This window comes from Lepisosteus platostomus, unplaced genomic scaffold (genome assembly GCF_059453375.1).
Source record: "Lepisosteus platostomus isolate fLepPlt1 unplaced genomic scaffold, fLepPlt1.hap1 Scaffold_99_H1, whole genome shotgun sequence".
In the NCBI taxonomy this organism is placed as follows: Eukaryota; Metazoa; Chordata; class Actinopteri; order Semionotiformes; family Lepisosteidae; genus Lepisosteus; species Lepisosteus platostomus.
The window spans coordinates 75,627-88,127 of NW_028291711.1; the positions used below are offsets into that span (position 1 = coordinate 75,627).

A 12,501-nucleotide genomic window follows, 5' to 3' on the forward strand; every position below is an offset into this window, starting at 1 on the left:
GGAGTTGATACGGCGGTCCTTCGGAATAGTCGTCAGAAAATGTGAGAAAAGGAAAGTTACGTAAACTCTCACACACAGCATTAAAGACTGGAATCTGATCATAAAAAAACTAGCTGTCTCCCCGTCGGTAATCAAACCCCGGTTTCCCGCGTGACAGGCTGGGACACAAACAACTTTACTAACTAGGAGCGCTTGCTAGCTCTTAGGAGGCATTTACTCTTAAATATGTTACTGTTTTGGGTTTCAACTTTAATTTTCCCGATACCAGTTTTTTACAAAAGTAAAGGCACATGGCACATGTGTGGCACATCACGTCCGAGTTTAGTGACAAATACCTCAGAGATTGTGAGCTGGGTAGTTTCAGATCACTTTTTTTTAAAGGTTCAAGCAAACCCGAATACCTTTGTGTAATCGTTTTTCATAAAGTGTAATTGTATTATAGCATGTGCCCTTAATGATTTTCTTGATACGTTATATGTGCTCTTGTTTGTATTGTATGTAGTTTTGTTGTTCAAATAAAACGTAAAAGACACAACTTTCCGGATGCGGCTGCTGTAAAAATAAAATGACATCAAGGGTGCTGTACGCAGAGGTCTGAAACCTGCTCCACAGAAGATCTTTATCCAGAGGTGTTAAAGAAGTCGAGATCTCGCCATGAGAGGGGAAGCATCTCAGAAAAAGCAGGTGCAGTCGGTTCCACGGTCATAACGCCACTAATTCGGGCGACAAGAGCAAAACCCACCCGGCTTCCTGCGGGCAAGTAATGAAACAAAGAGACAGTGCACAGCGGGTAGCGTGGCCGAGCGGTCTAAGGCGCTGGATTAAGGCTCCAGTCTCTTCGGGGGCGTGGGTTCAAATCCCACCGCTGCCAGGTGCTTCTGTCGAGACCCCCTTTCAGCTGGCTTCAGACGAAGGGAACTGCTTTTTGGCAGTCTCTCGAGAAACTAAGCAAAGTGTTTAAAGATACTTTCTCAGCTTGACATCAAGGCACAAAACAAAAACCTTCTTGTGTCCTCTCAACCCAAAAGCGCTTTGCCACTTTTTGCGTTATGCAGGGAACGATGTCTGCCCAGATCACTTTTGTGTCAATGCAAATCGTAGTGTGCCCTCCGTTTTAATGTTGGCTGTGCTGGCGTGCTGCTTCTGTCTGTGAAACTTGAATGTTCTGCTTCTTCACACCAAATCGTCGGCGGGGGTTGAGCTTGTTAAATCTTTGCGCATAGCGCTCCTTTGGAAGTACTTTGTCCAAGTTCAAAAGCAATCGTGGGATTTACTTCATGCGTGCAAAAAGCATGCCTCGCACGACAGATTTAAATGGGGAATGGAGCCTGCTTTTTGCTATTTTTCCTGTGGTTGCAGTTACAAAGTTGATCGTGCTTTCACATTCTGTTAACAGTATTCACTGGCTGAGCTTTATCAGTTGGTTCGTAAAGGAATCTCTGCTTCGGTTCCAGAAAAGTCATCTGTAGTGTGTTTTTTTCCGTGCCCATGGCAGTCTTTTAAAGCTGGTAGTAATGGCGGCGAAGTTAATTTTTTATCCTCTTTAAAAGAATAAGGACGGGCTGGGGCGAGCTCCATTTACCACTCTTTCAGCTAACCGCCGAACTCGCGAACTGATTACACTGCAGAGCCACAGGCGCCTCGCTTTTCTCCATTCTCTGGGTTAGGGTGAAAAAAAAACTTTGCTGGTATTAGCTGGCCTGCTGGGAGTACCTCTTCTTCACTGATAAGCAAGATTTGTGTTTCATCTTTCGCAAGCTGTATAGATTTCTTTCAAAACAAGTTGTTCCAGAAAGGAAACGAACACTTGCATTCACCTGAATTAAAAGGCATGGGATTTGCCCATAAGGATAAATTCTGTACAGTAAGACAGGAAGAAAGGCACCGCTGGGAATCGGACCCAGGATCTCCTGTTTACTAGACAGGCACTTTAGCCAACTAACCCACGGCGCCGGCAAAGTGCTGTCCTTTGACAGCCACTTGGACACGTCTCAACTGCTCTGAGACATCTGCATTCGGTGTGCACCGAGCCTGCTCGCCTTGCAAGTTGCCTCAGTTACATGCGATAGTTCCACCACTAAGAGAAAGGATGAGAAATGGCTTTTATCTGTCACTTTTCATGTCAGAGGATCTCAATCTGCTTTCCGTGTACAAGAGGATGTCCAACTCATGTAGCTAAAGACGTAGACGACAGTGCTCCACTGAAATCTTGATCTCACAACCCTCGGCATGACTCCGCTGTGTTCTGCTTTAGACAAAGGGGGGAAAAGACTTCTTTCATCACACGTTTTGCACTGTTTACGGTGCTTGCAGTGCTCTTTCTTAAATGAAAACCAGGAATCGGCACCATATGAGGTGAGACTAGATAATATTGGAACAAGTAGCCTCGCCATTCCATGCGTGACGTGAGCAAAGTGTAATTCCTGTCTTTATAGTGTGCTTGTTAGAGACATAGCTGGCACCCAGAGCGCTTTAAATCCGGGAGTCAGCAGCCCAAGACAAGAGAGTTTCCTTCGTCTATGTTTTTTGTGTGAAGGGGGAAACCATGCGTGTGCTGCAAACGATCTTAGTATCGAAGTGCCGTCCCACACAACCGATCCGAACAATCTGCTTTACAGAGGAGCACTGCCGGAGCTTATCGTTGGCAAACTGAAGACCAGGCTGACCTCTTCTGTGACTCTTGAACACTGAGTCTCAAGGTTGTGAATTCAAGCTCCACGCTGGGGGGAAATTCCATAGGTAATGATCACATTTTCTTGCATGCTAATCAAAAGAAATATTAAGAAACTTTTCCCGATACCAGTTTTTTACAAAAGTAAAGGCACACGGCACATGTGTGCCACATCATGTCCGAGTTTAGTGACAACTACCTCAGAGATTGTAAGCTGGGTAGTTTCAGATCAGATCACTTTTTTTATCAAAGGTTCAAGCAAACCCGAATACTTTTGCAAGAGACATTTCAGAATCCCAGTCAAATCCAGTACGATTGCTGGATCCTTTGAATTCGACTGAACTATAGCACAGATCTGCAGTCCACCATTAGAATACTGTGGGTGTGCTGTATAAGCCATACCGCCCAAAATAGTTCTAAAACAGGAGAAGCATCCTCGTTTAGGAATGTGGTATAAAGTGAAATGGTCTGGGAAGAGTCCTACGTTTGAACAGTTCAAAATAGACGTAAAGGGGTATTTACGGACTCTTTCGAAATGTAAGAACGAGCTGTGCGGACCTTATCTTTATTTACCTTGTGTAATCGTTTTTCATAAAGTGTAATTGTATTATAGCATGTGCCCCTGACGATTTTCTTGATACGTTATATGTACTCTTGTTTGTTTTGTATGTAGTTTTGTTGTTCAAATAAAACGTAAAAGACACAACTTTCCGGATGCGGCTGCTGTAAAAATAAAATGACATCAAGGGTGCTGTACGCAGAGGTCTGAAACCTGCTCAACAGAAGATCTTTATCCAGAGGTGTTAAAGAAGTCGAGATCTCGCCATGAGAGGGGAAGCATCTCAGAAAAAGCAGGTGCAGTCGGTTCCACGGTCATAACGCCACTAATTCGGGCGACAAGAGCAAAACCCACCCGGCTTCCTCCGGGCAAGTAATGAGACAAAGAAACAGTGCACAGCGGGTAGCGTGGCCGAGTGGTCTAAGGTGCTGGATTAAGGCTCCAGTCTCTTTTGGGGTGTGGGCTTGAATCCCACTGCTGCTAGCAGTTTTTGTGTTACAACCACCAAATGGAGCAATGTGTTAAAAGCTACTTTATCAGCTTAACATCAAAGCAGAGAGAAAAAAGTGTTTCTTCTTCTCAACACAAATTATCGTTTCCACCTTCAGCAGGGAAGTTTGTCTACCAAGATCACTTTTGAGTCAGTGCAAATCACAGTGCGCCCTCAATTTTAATGTCGGTTGTGCTCCTTTTTTCTGTGAAACGTTAATGTTCTGCATTTTCAAGTCGAGTCATCCTCAGGGGTAGAGCTGATTATGTCTTTCCGCATAGCGCTCCATCAGAAATAACTTGTCTAAGTTCAAAAGAGATTGTGGGTTTCACTTCAAGTAATCACAAAGCATACCTCACATGTCAGATCTAAATGGGGAATTTGTTGGTTACGAAGCTGAACGTTTTTCCATGTTCTGCTATAGTATCCACTGGCTTGCCTTTATAAGCAGTCTTGGAAAGATAAGCTGTGCTTCATCTCAGGAAAAATCATCAGTACTGTCATTTTATTCTGTGTGTATGGCCGTTATTTAAAGTATATAAAAATCACGAGTTCATAGACTTATCCCAATATCAACGGCACCTTGTAAACCTGTCATAAGAATTCCTTCAATCCAATAGTTTCACTCCAGGGAAAAGGCAGGGAAACATAGAGAATTCTTATTTAAAGACAACATCCGTATTGGATTGCATGTAAGCAGGCACCACTCAGAATTCCTAATATGATTTTGAATTCAGTTTTGCAGTGCTTTAGTGCATTACTACTTTCAGAGAGTCCTTTATTGACCTTGCTGAAGCAGAGAAGCGACATAATCACAATTGTGACCAGTTTTTCTGCTGTTTCTGGTTAATACTGATTATTATTTTGTATTTTGATTAGTATTTTTCGTAGCGTTCTTCCTCAGCTTTTTAGTTATTTGGTGAGCAAGAACCACTGAGAACGAGTCTGAATCAATCAAGAACACATATGGTACTGCTGTCCTGTGTGATACTGCTTCATCCTAATTGAGCTTTTCAGTGTTGAAGAAGACGTTTCCAATTTCGATTGCTGGTTTCAGAGGATGTGCTACAAGATCACAGATTCATTTGAAAAGATTTGGAGATGCATTGGCTGGGATTCAAACCTGGCTCAATTGCATGAAGGCAACTATACTGAGCAACGAGAGGAAAGGAGAAGGGGCCAGAGGTAGTGTGGCTGAATGGTCTAATATGCTGGATTTTAGGCTCCACTCTTTCAGGGGTGTGGGTTTAAATCCCACTACTGCCCAATGTTTCAAGACCTTACTTCCTGTGATTTGTAATATGGTCAGTAAAAGCACTTTATGTAAGTATCTCTTATGTCAGCGCTACAAGTCACTTACTGCTCCACAGGACCGGGGTTCAATCCCTGGCATCTTCAGGTGTTTTATATTACTGTACTCACATCGAAATCTTCTGTTGAGTGAGAACTCTTTGCTCGTGTTCATAGAGAGCCAGGTTTACCTTTTGACTCTCACCCGGGATTTCCTGAGAGATCATTCAGCGAGCGAGTCCTCCCTCTGGACTCCGCACTGAGCTGAAAGCTGCACGAATTCCTCACTGTGTGTCCTGTACTGTTACAGGTGGTCCAGCGTAAATGTGCAGCACAGTGATATGAACAACTTGAACTTTTTCTGTATGTGAAGGAAAATGCAAAAGAGCATGTAAAGTATTGATCATATAAAATATCCATGGTACAACTCGAGAAAAAACTGTAGCACAAAACAGCGACTTTTGATGATTACAAGAGATTCAAGAAACACAACCGTCCGCAGATGGGTTCGGATCCTGAACGCTTAAGTCAAAAGAACAAAAGCGAAGTAAACTCTCTTCATTGTCTTATAGTTTATGTAATAAAACAATTTTTTACTTTCTTTATAATTTCTTACTGTTGATAGACGATTTATTGAATTTTAACAGAATCACAATTACAAATATTTGGGGTTAAACTGTTATTCACATACTCTAACAAAGAGAAACGTTAGTGTCTTCCGGTGTGTGAGCCAATTTCTCAAAACATTAAAAAATAAGTTATAGAAATTGAATTGTTCTACTTTTTAGGCTTGCATAGTCTTATTCATATTTCAGTTAAGCCTTTTCTTCTGTAGTAATTTCATTTGATATTAAAATTAGTCCTGATTTACAAGAATTTTGTAATAAGTTTCAGTTTAGGAAAATCGTGCCCAGAAGCTACCAAAACTGGTAATGTTCACATAATGTGTAATGCAAAAGCAGCAGTTGGGGTGGGAAACAAAAGGCATTTCTTGGTATCAATCCTTAAACTTCATAGATGGCGTTCTAGGACTTCTCGCTTCAGATAAAGCTGTCAATACATCATAGATTTCTACTCAATCAATATCAGCAGTGTTATCACTACCGAACACTAAATATAGATCCTGGCAATAATTCATGAGTTGTTTGTTAGAAAATTGTTTATGGTTTTTTTTAAACATATTTTCAATACCAGACAAAAAGTCGAAAGTTTCAATTTCATGCAACTGACGAAATCTCTCTTCGATGGAAGTTATAAGTACAGCACATCCAAAATATCAAATTTACATGTTTCTTGTGGATCCAGAAGATCATTTTGAGACTCAAAACATGCCTGTCTTTTCTTTTTTCGAGGACGAAGGAGTAGCAGCAGGAGTAGCAGTTATGGCAAGAACGTGTTTAGAGTTCAGGACTTCTCATTTCTAATGCAGAGCCATCGACTCGGAAAGCACCGCCCGCGATAAAAGAAATTGCAGAATTGGTCTGTTCATGTTGCCTACACGCTTTGAATTGCTGGCATTTTCTGCAAGCGTTCCTTTTTGAGGGTTCATGAAATTCCTCACAATTGAGCCAACACTAAAATATTTCATTCGGGGTCGCCTAATTCATAGTGCAAACCGAATCTACAGGGGAATGCTGTGGCACATGAAGCCGTTTGTTATTCTGTTGTGAGGTGTGAGGGGCGGAATGCAAATCCAGTTGGTGAATAGAAAATGAAACAGGAGTCACTTCTTGAGCTACGAATTCCAAAAAGTATGAAAACCTGTGCATTTTAACAGTGCAGAATACTCACAAATTGCACTGAGTTGCTTGCTTTCTTCTGCTGCTTTTATATTTCAGTCATTCACTGTAGCACTGGAACAATTCAAGAGAGGTAAAAGCAGAAGCTGTCAGGAGTGGCATTTGAACCCACGCCTCCATTTGGAGACCAGAACACCCAAGCCAGCTGGAAAGACACATGTCCTTGAGTCTGGCGCCTTAGACCACTCGGCCACCCTGACAAGCGAAAGCAAGTGGTGTGCTGAATGCACCAGTAGTTGACTAAACTGAGTTTCTTCCCTGAAATTATTTGCTTGCGAAGAGCCAAGTTGCCTTGAATGGATCTTGGAAATCAAATATACGGATGGATTGTTATTCGGTTGTGAGTTTTGAGGGGCGTATTATAAATTGAGTTGGTGAAAAGGCGCTTTTTGTTAGTCTGTCGGGAGGCTGCACAAGGTGTTTAGAGGGAGAACTTCTAAAAGGCAGGCTCTCTATGTTTAACATCAAGAAAGATTTTTTTTTCTCAATGGAAATGCTCTTTGGCGCTTTCAGCTTTACGTAGGGAACAACGTCTGCCGAGACCACTTTTGAGCCAGTGCAAATGGTAATGTGCCACCAAGTACATTTAATATTGGCTGTGGTAGCGAGCTGCTTTTGTTTGTGAAGCTTTTACTTCTTTAAGCTGAATCATCGGCAGGAGTAGCTTATTAAATCTTTGCTCATTGCGCTCCATCAGAAATACCTTGTCCATGTTCAAAAGAGATCAGGGGATTTACTTCATGCTTTCACTTGGCATACCTTACACGAAAGATTTAAATGGGGAATTGATTGTGCTTCTTGATGTTGTTCCTGTGGTTGCCTTGGTTACAATGGTGAACGTTCTTCCACGTTCTGCTAGAGTATCCACTGGCTGGGCTTTATCAATTGGCTCGGATAGGTCATCAGTGCTCCGTCTCCAGAAAAATAATCAGCACTGTCTTTTTTCTGTGCGCATGACCGTATTTTAAAACATATAAAATCACGAGTTCATTGATTTCTCCAAATAACAACAATACATTTTAACCTTTCAATCCAATAGTTTTACTCCAAGTAAAAAGCAGCGCAATATATAGAGAGATGACATTCAAAGATTTCAACGTTCTTATTGGATTGCCTGTATGCAGATATCGTTCAGAATTGCTAATATGATTTTAATTCAGTTTTTCTCTACTACTTTCAGAGTCTTTTATTGACCTTGCTGAAGCAGAGAAGTGACATAATCACAAATGCAACCAGTTGTGCAGCTGTTTCTGGTTAATAATGATTAATGCAAAAAAAAACAGCTCCTTGCATTAAGAGTCCTCCCTCTGGATTCCTCTGAAAGCTGCGCGAATTACTCACTGCGTGTCCTGTACTGTGTAGCACAGTGACAAGAACGCCTTGAGTTTTTTTCCGTATGTGAAGGAAAATGCAAAAGAGCATGAAAAGTATCGATGGTATAAAATATCCATGGTACAACTCGAGAAAGAACTGAAGGACAAAATAATGACATTTGATGATTACAAGAGAAACACAACCGTCCAAACATGGGCTTGGATCCTGAACACTTGTGTTAAAAGACAAAGCAAAGGATATAACCTGTAAATGTCTACATGTCTTACAGTTTATGAAATAACACAATTTCTTACTTTCTTGATAATTTCTTACTATTGATAGATACTTTTTTGAATTTTAACAGAATCACAATTACAGACATTTGGGGTTAAACTGTTATTCACATATTCACATATAATTATGAGACTCAAAATATGCGTCTTTTCTTTTTTCGAGGACAAATGGATTATTGAGGTGTAAAGATGGGTTCAAAACCAAAATCATCTGCTATTGCTGCTGTTTCTTCAAATCCTTTAATTGATCATTGATAACGAGGAATAATATTATACAAATTGTGGTTTTCTGTGAATTGCCAATTTTATTGTAATTACATCTTCGTTTACAGATGACTTGCATGTATCACACGGTATTACAGATGCAGCAATTAAAAATGGGTGGGGTATTTCGCGGCATACCCAGGTGGGCGTGTCGCGGTGTCACGCAGTATCACGCGGTTAATCGCGTCATTTGACGTCATCCCGGAAACTATCCGGCGCCACCTTGTAAAACCGCCAGGGGGAGCTTAACCTCTCATGTACAGCATTTGAGCTTTTAATTTTGAACTGTGTATTACAGCATGTTAATCATCAGTCATTAAAATGTTGGTATATTTTATGAAAGCAAGATTGCTCAGTTGGACAAAAGTACACAACCTACCTTTATCAGAAATATTTATGCATCAAAGCCTTTACCGAAGATATTACTAATAGTATTAATAATGGATGACTTTGGACAAGCTGTATACTCAAAGTATAATTTCTTTAGCACATTTGTACAAGCACTCGGAATCTGTCCAAGCCATACTTTGTCAGGCATTTTGTTTTACTTCAACGGGCATAAAAACTTCCTTGCTTTTAACAGGGCGTTTCATAATTTCTAACTACGAAAATGATTTAAAATGCGACACTTATCATTCAACTAGAGCTCAAAATATCACAAGGATCCTCAAGAGCACAGCAAAGACTGTATTAAAAGATACTTGTATGTAGCAACGCTTTCTTTTCCGTATACCAGATTTTATGGAACCACTTCAGAGGGGTGTCAGCCAGTCAGATTCCAGGAATCGGTACTTTAAAGGAAAAATACACGCCGGTATTCCATTTCTCCCTAACGATTTTAAGCATCGAAGTATATAACTAGCATGTGAAATAAATGTGAAAAAGTGGTAGTTTTAAGCTTTTCTGCTAATATAATATGGAATCGCGTATCTAAAGAATTTAATAACGATATGATTATATTCGTGTACTGCGACAGGGCTGTGTAGGGCTGTTTCGCCTCTCTCTTCATGCAACTTCCCTTGTAGCCTACTGGTCTATGTGCCCAACTATCAACTCACGGGTTGTGTGTTCAAATCAAGCTTGTGCAAACATTTCTTCGAAAAAATAGAATAGCGATATTATGGACAATCAATTGACTTTTATATTTCAAAATATCACAACATGATCGATTCTAAGTCATTTTTGATAACAATGAATAGTCACCTTCTTCCCTTCTGACAATGGTCCCTGTTTCTGCTTCCTGCTTCTAGTGTGTGTGTGTGCAATAGAGTAAATTTTTATAGAGAAATGCAGGCTGGACAGTATGCGTTACAATATAAACATTTATATTGATTTAAATTGTGTTCTGATTTAAATCGCAAACGCGAGTTTAATTATATGTGTTTTTTAATCATAATCAGGCTAATGCAACATAAATTGATACAGTATCTTTGTCTTCTAAGTATCTTAATAAACTTTCAGCATACCTTTCTACCCGTTTAGATTTATATTTCTTGGGATTTTGGGATCAAACGTGGAAGGATTAGATTGTAATCGTTTTTATTTTTCAAATATGAGATTGTATTTCTGAATGTTATGTTACACCTACAGTAGTTCACTGCTTTAAATACATCGAATTAAGAAAGTTATGTGTAGCACTTTAGATATTTTTTTCTGAACCAGGGAAAATCTGATCATGTTTCTCTATAACAATAATAAAAAACATTATTTTACATATCACCTTTAAAAGTGGCATCTCAAAGCAGAAAAGTAGATGGGAAAAACAGTTAAAAGGGACCAAAGTAAATACCAGACAAACACAAACGTGTTTTTAATAAAATGCTTTTATTCATTCAGCAGAGAGTGAGAGGGACATCCAGCAGGGAGAGACACACACACAGGTTTCCATTGACAAAATTGTTTTTTTCAATTCCTCTTGTCTAACAGGAATGTTTTGTTGTGGACAGACTGTTAGACTAGAGGAAAAGAGCGCCTCCTTCTACGAAGCATTTCCTTGATCCGATCACTAATTCTTTTCCAGTCGCACGCAGTAAGGGTTGAGAATCTCCGATTCACCATGCTACTAATGGTTTCCCAGAGATTGCAAGGCAAGGCACTTTTGCCTCTGGACCCATCGAAATTTACAGACGTGGTCCACCCCCAGTAAATTTCAAAAGTCACAAGATTTCGAAACACGAGGGCGGCGTAGCGGTCGGCTCTTGCTTTCCCGTCTATGCCGATGCACTGCAAGTACAACCCCCCCTCCATCTCCTGAGTGATGGGTAGCAGTTGGACATCTGGGAGAATTATTCGTCCCACTGGCGTCTGTGAATTCCGCTGTGCTTCCTGGGGGGAGATAGACGGCGGGGACAGCATCAACCAATTCCCATGCGGTGGTGAACGGAGAGGCCGGGATGGAGTGTCCTGAGGCGGTGTGTGCTCTGCGGGGGGCAGAGCTTCCGCCAGGCATTGCAACCTGCGCGGCGGGGAGAGGCACTTTTCGGGAGACAGCTGCTCAACTGTTTGACTGCTGGAAAATACTGTCTCCTTCCTCTGCATTTTCAGGAGTGTCTCTAGCCTCCCAATCCTCCCCAGTAATGCGTCGTACTGCTCCCGCTGCTGCCGAAAAGTCTCCACACAGGTGTTGCTTCTACAGGTTGGCACCCTGGCCAGTGGCCGAGAGCAGAGACCCACGGCCTGTGGCAAAATAACATAATTCATGTAAGAAATAAAGTCACACAGTAGTATTCATCAGTCGCAGAACAGAAGTCAAAATAAACTTTTCTTTTTTTCCGTCTTACCGCTTTCTTTTTTACTGTCCTGGTGGTAGATTTCGAAGATCGTTTCGCCCGTGCGGTGTTTTCTTGAAGAACAAGCTACGAAGAAATAATTATAATTGAATTTAAAATTCAAAACGGCAATAATACCTTGTAATATGCGCTGTAATCGCGTATTTCAGATGAAGTCTGCTGTATTTGCTTACCCTTCGCTCTTTGGAAGCTGGGGCAGCAGAAGCACCCCGTCTCTTCCCGTAAAAGGTCTTGGTCTCCATATTGTACTATGGTCGCTGTAGTGCAGGTTCGCAGTTTTTTTTTTGTGATGGGAGCTCACCCAATCCCTTGGTGTATTTATGCTATATTCACATGTACGGCTAGAATGTTCATTGTCTTCCAATGAAAGGCGGGTGCCTTTTGCCGAAGTCGGGAGACATTAGAGGCTTGCCACACCCGGACTGTTAAACCACCGCATTAGCACGTCAAAGCCCATTGAGGACCCTGGCGCAATAGTTGTTTTGTCCCTTGATTTACTGATGTGCATTAATTAAATCTTGTCAGTCAGGTCTTTTTTTCTCTATTTGAATTGTCGTTTACACATGCACGACTTTAAAAGCTAGCAAGACAGGTTTCGATTCACATTAGCTGGCGAGCCTTGTTAACAAAAAAACGAATAATAATGTAACATGCCACTGTTTGTTCATGAACAAAGTTATACTGAGATTTCCTTAGATACGCAATTAAAAAATAAATAAAAATTTGAATCCCCTGCGGAACACATTCCATAAGAATCAGCGGTTTTACAGTATATATCGCCTTTAAAGGTGGCTTCTCAAAACACTTTACAGGATAAAAACAACCAGAACAGCAACAACAACAATATTGTATTTCATTGCACTTTGAAAACCAAGTAATAACTTAACTATACGTGCAAACGTTTCATATGTTGCTGTTGTGAATGCCTGTGGAGTGTATCTTATTTGCCTTGAGTCCTGGTTATCTCTCTCCCCCTTCCCCCCTCTCTCCCTCAATTCAATTCAATTCAAGGTGTTTTATTTACATGACAGA

The 12,501-nt window shown here is 41.0% G+C and overlaps 2 non-coding genes across 2 annotated transcripts; one reads left to right on the forward strand and one right to left on the reverse strand.

Annotated features, from left to right (window-relative positions):
* The first annotated feature begins 789 nt into the window (after positions 1-789).
* trnal-aag (transfer RNA leucine (anticodon AAG)) lies at positions 790-871 on the forward strand. Its single transcript has one exon. It is a non-coding gene; the product is annotated as a tRNA-Leu (tRNA).
* Positions 872-6,896: 6,025 nt separating this feature from the next.
* trnal-caa (transfer RNA leucine (anticodon CAA)) lies at positions 6,897-7,009 on the reverse strand. Its single transcript has 2 exons — positions 6,972-7,009; positions 6,897-6,942 (listed from the first exon to the last, which is right to left on the reverse strand). It is a non-coding gene; the product is annotated as a tRNA-Leu (tRNA).
* Between the last annotated feature and the right edge of the window lie 5,492 nt (positions 7,010-12,501).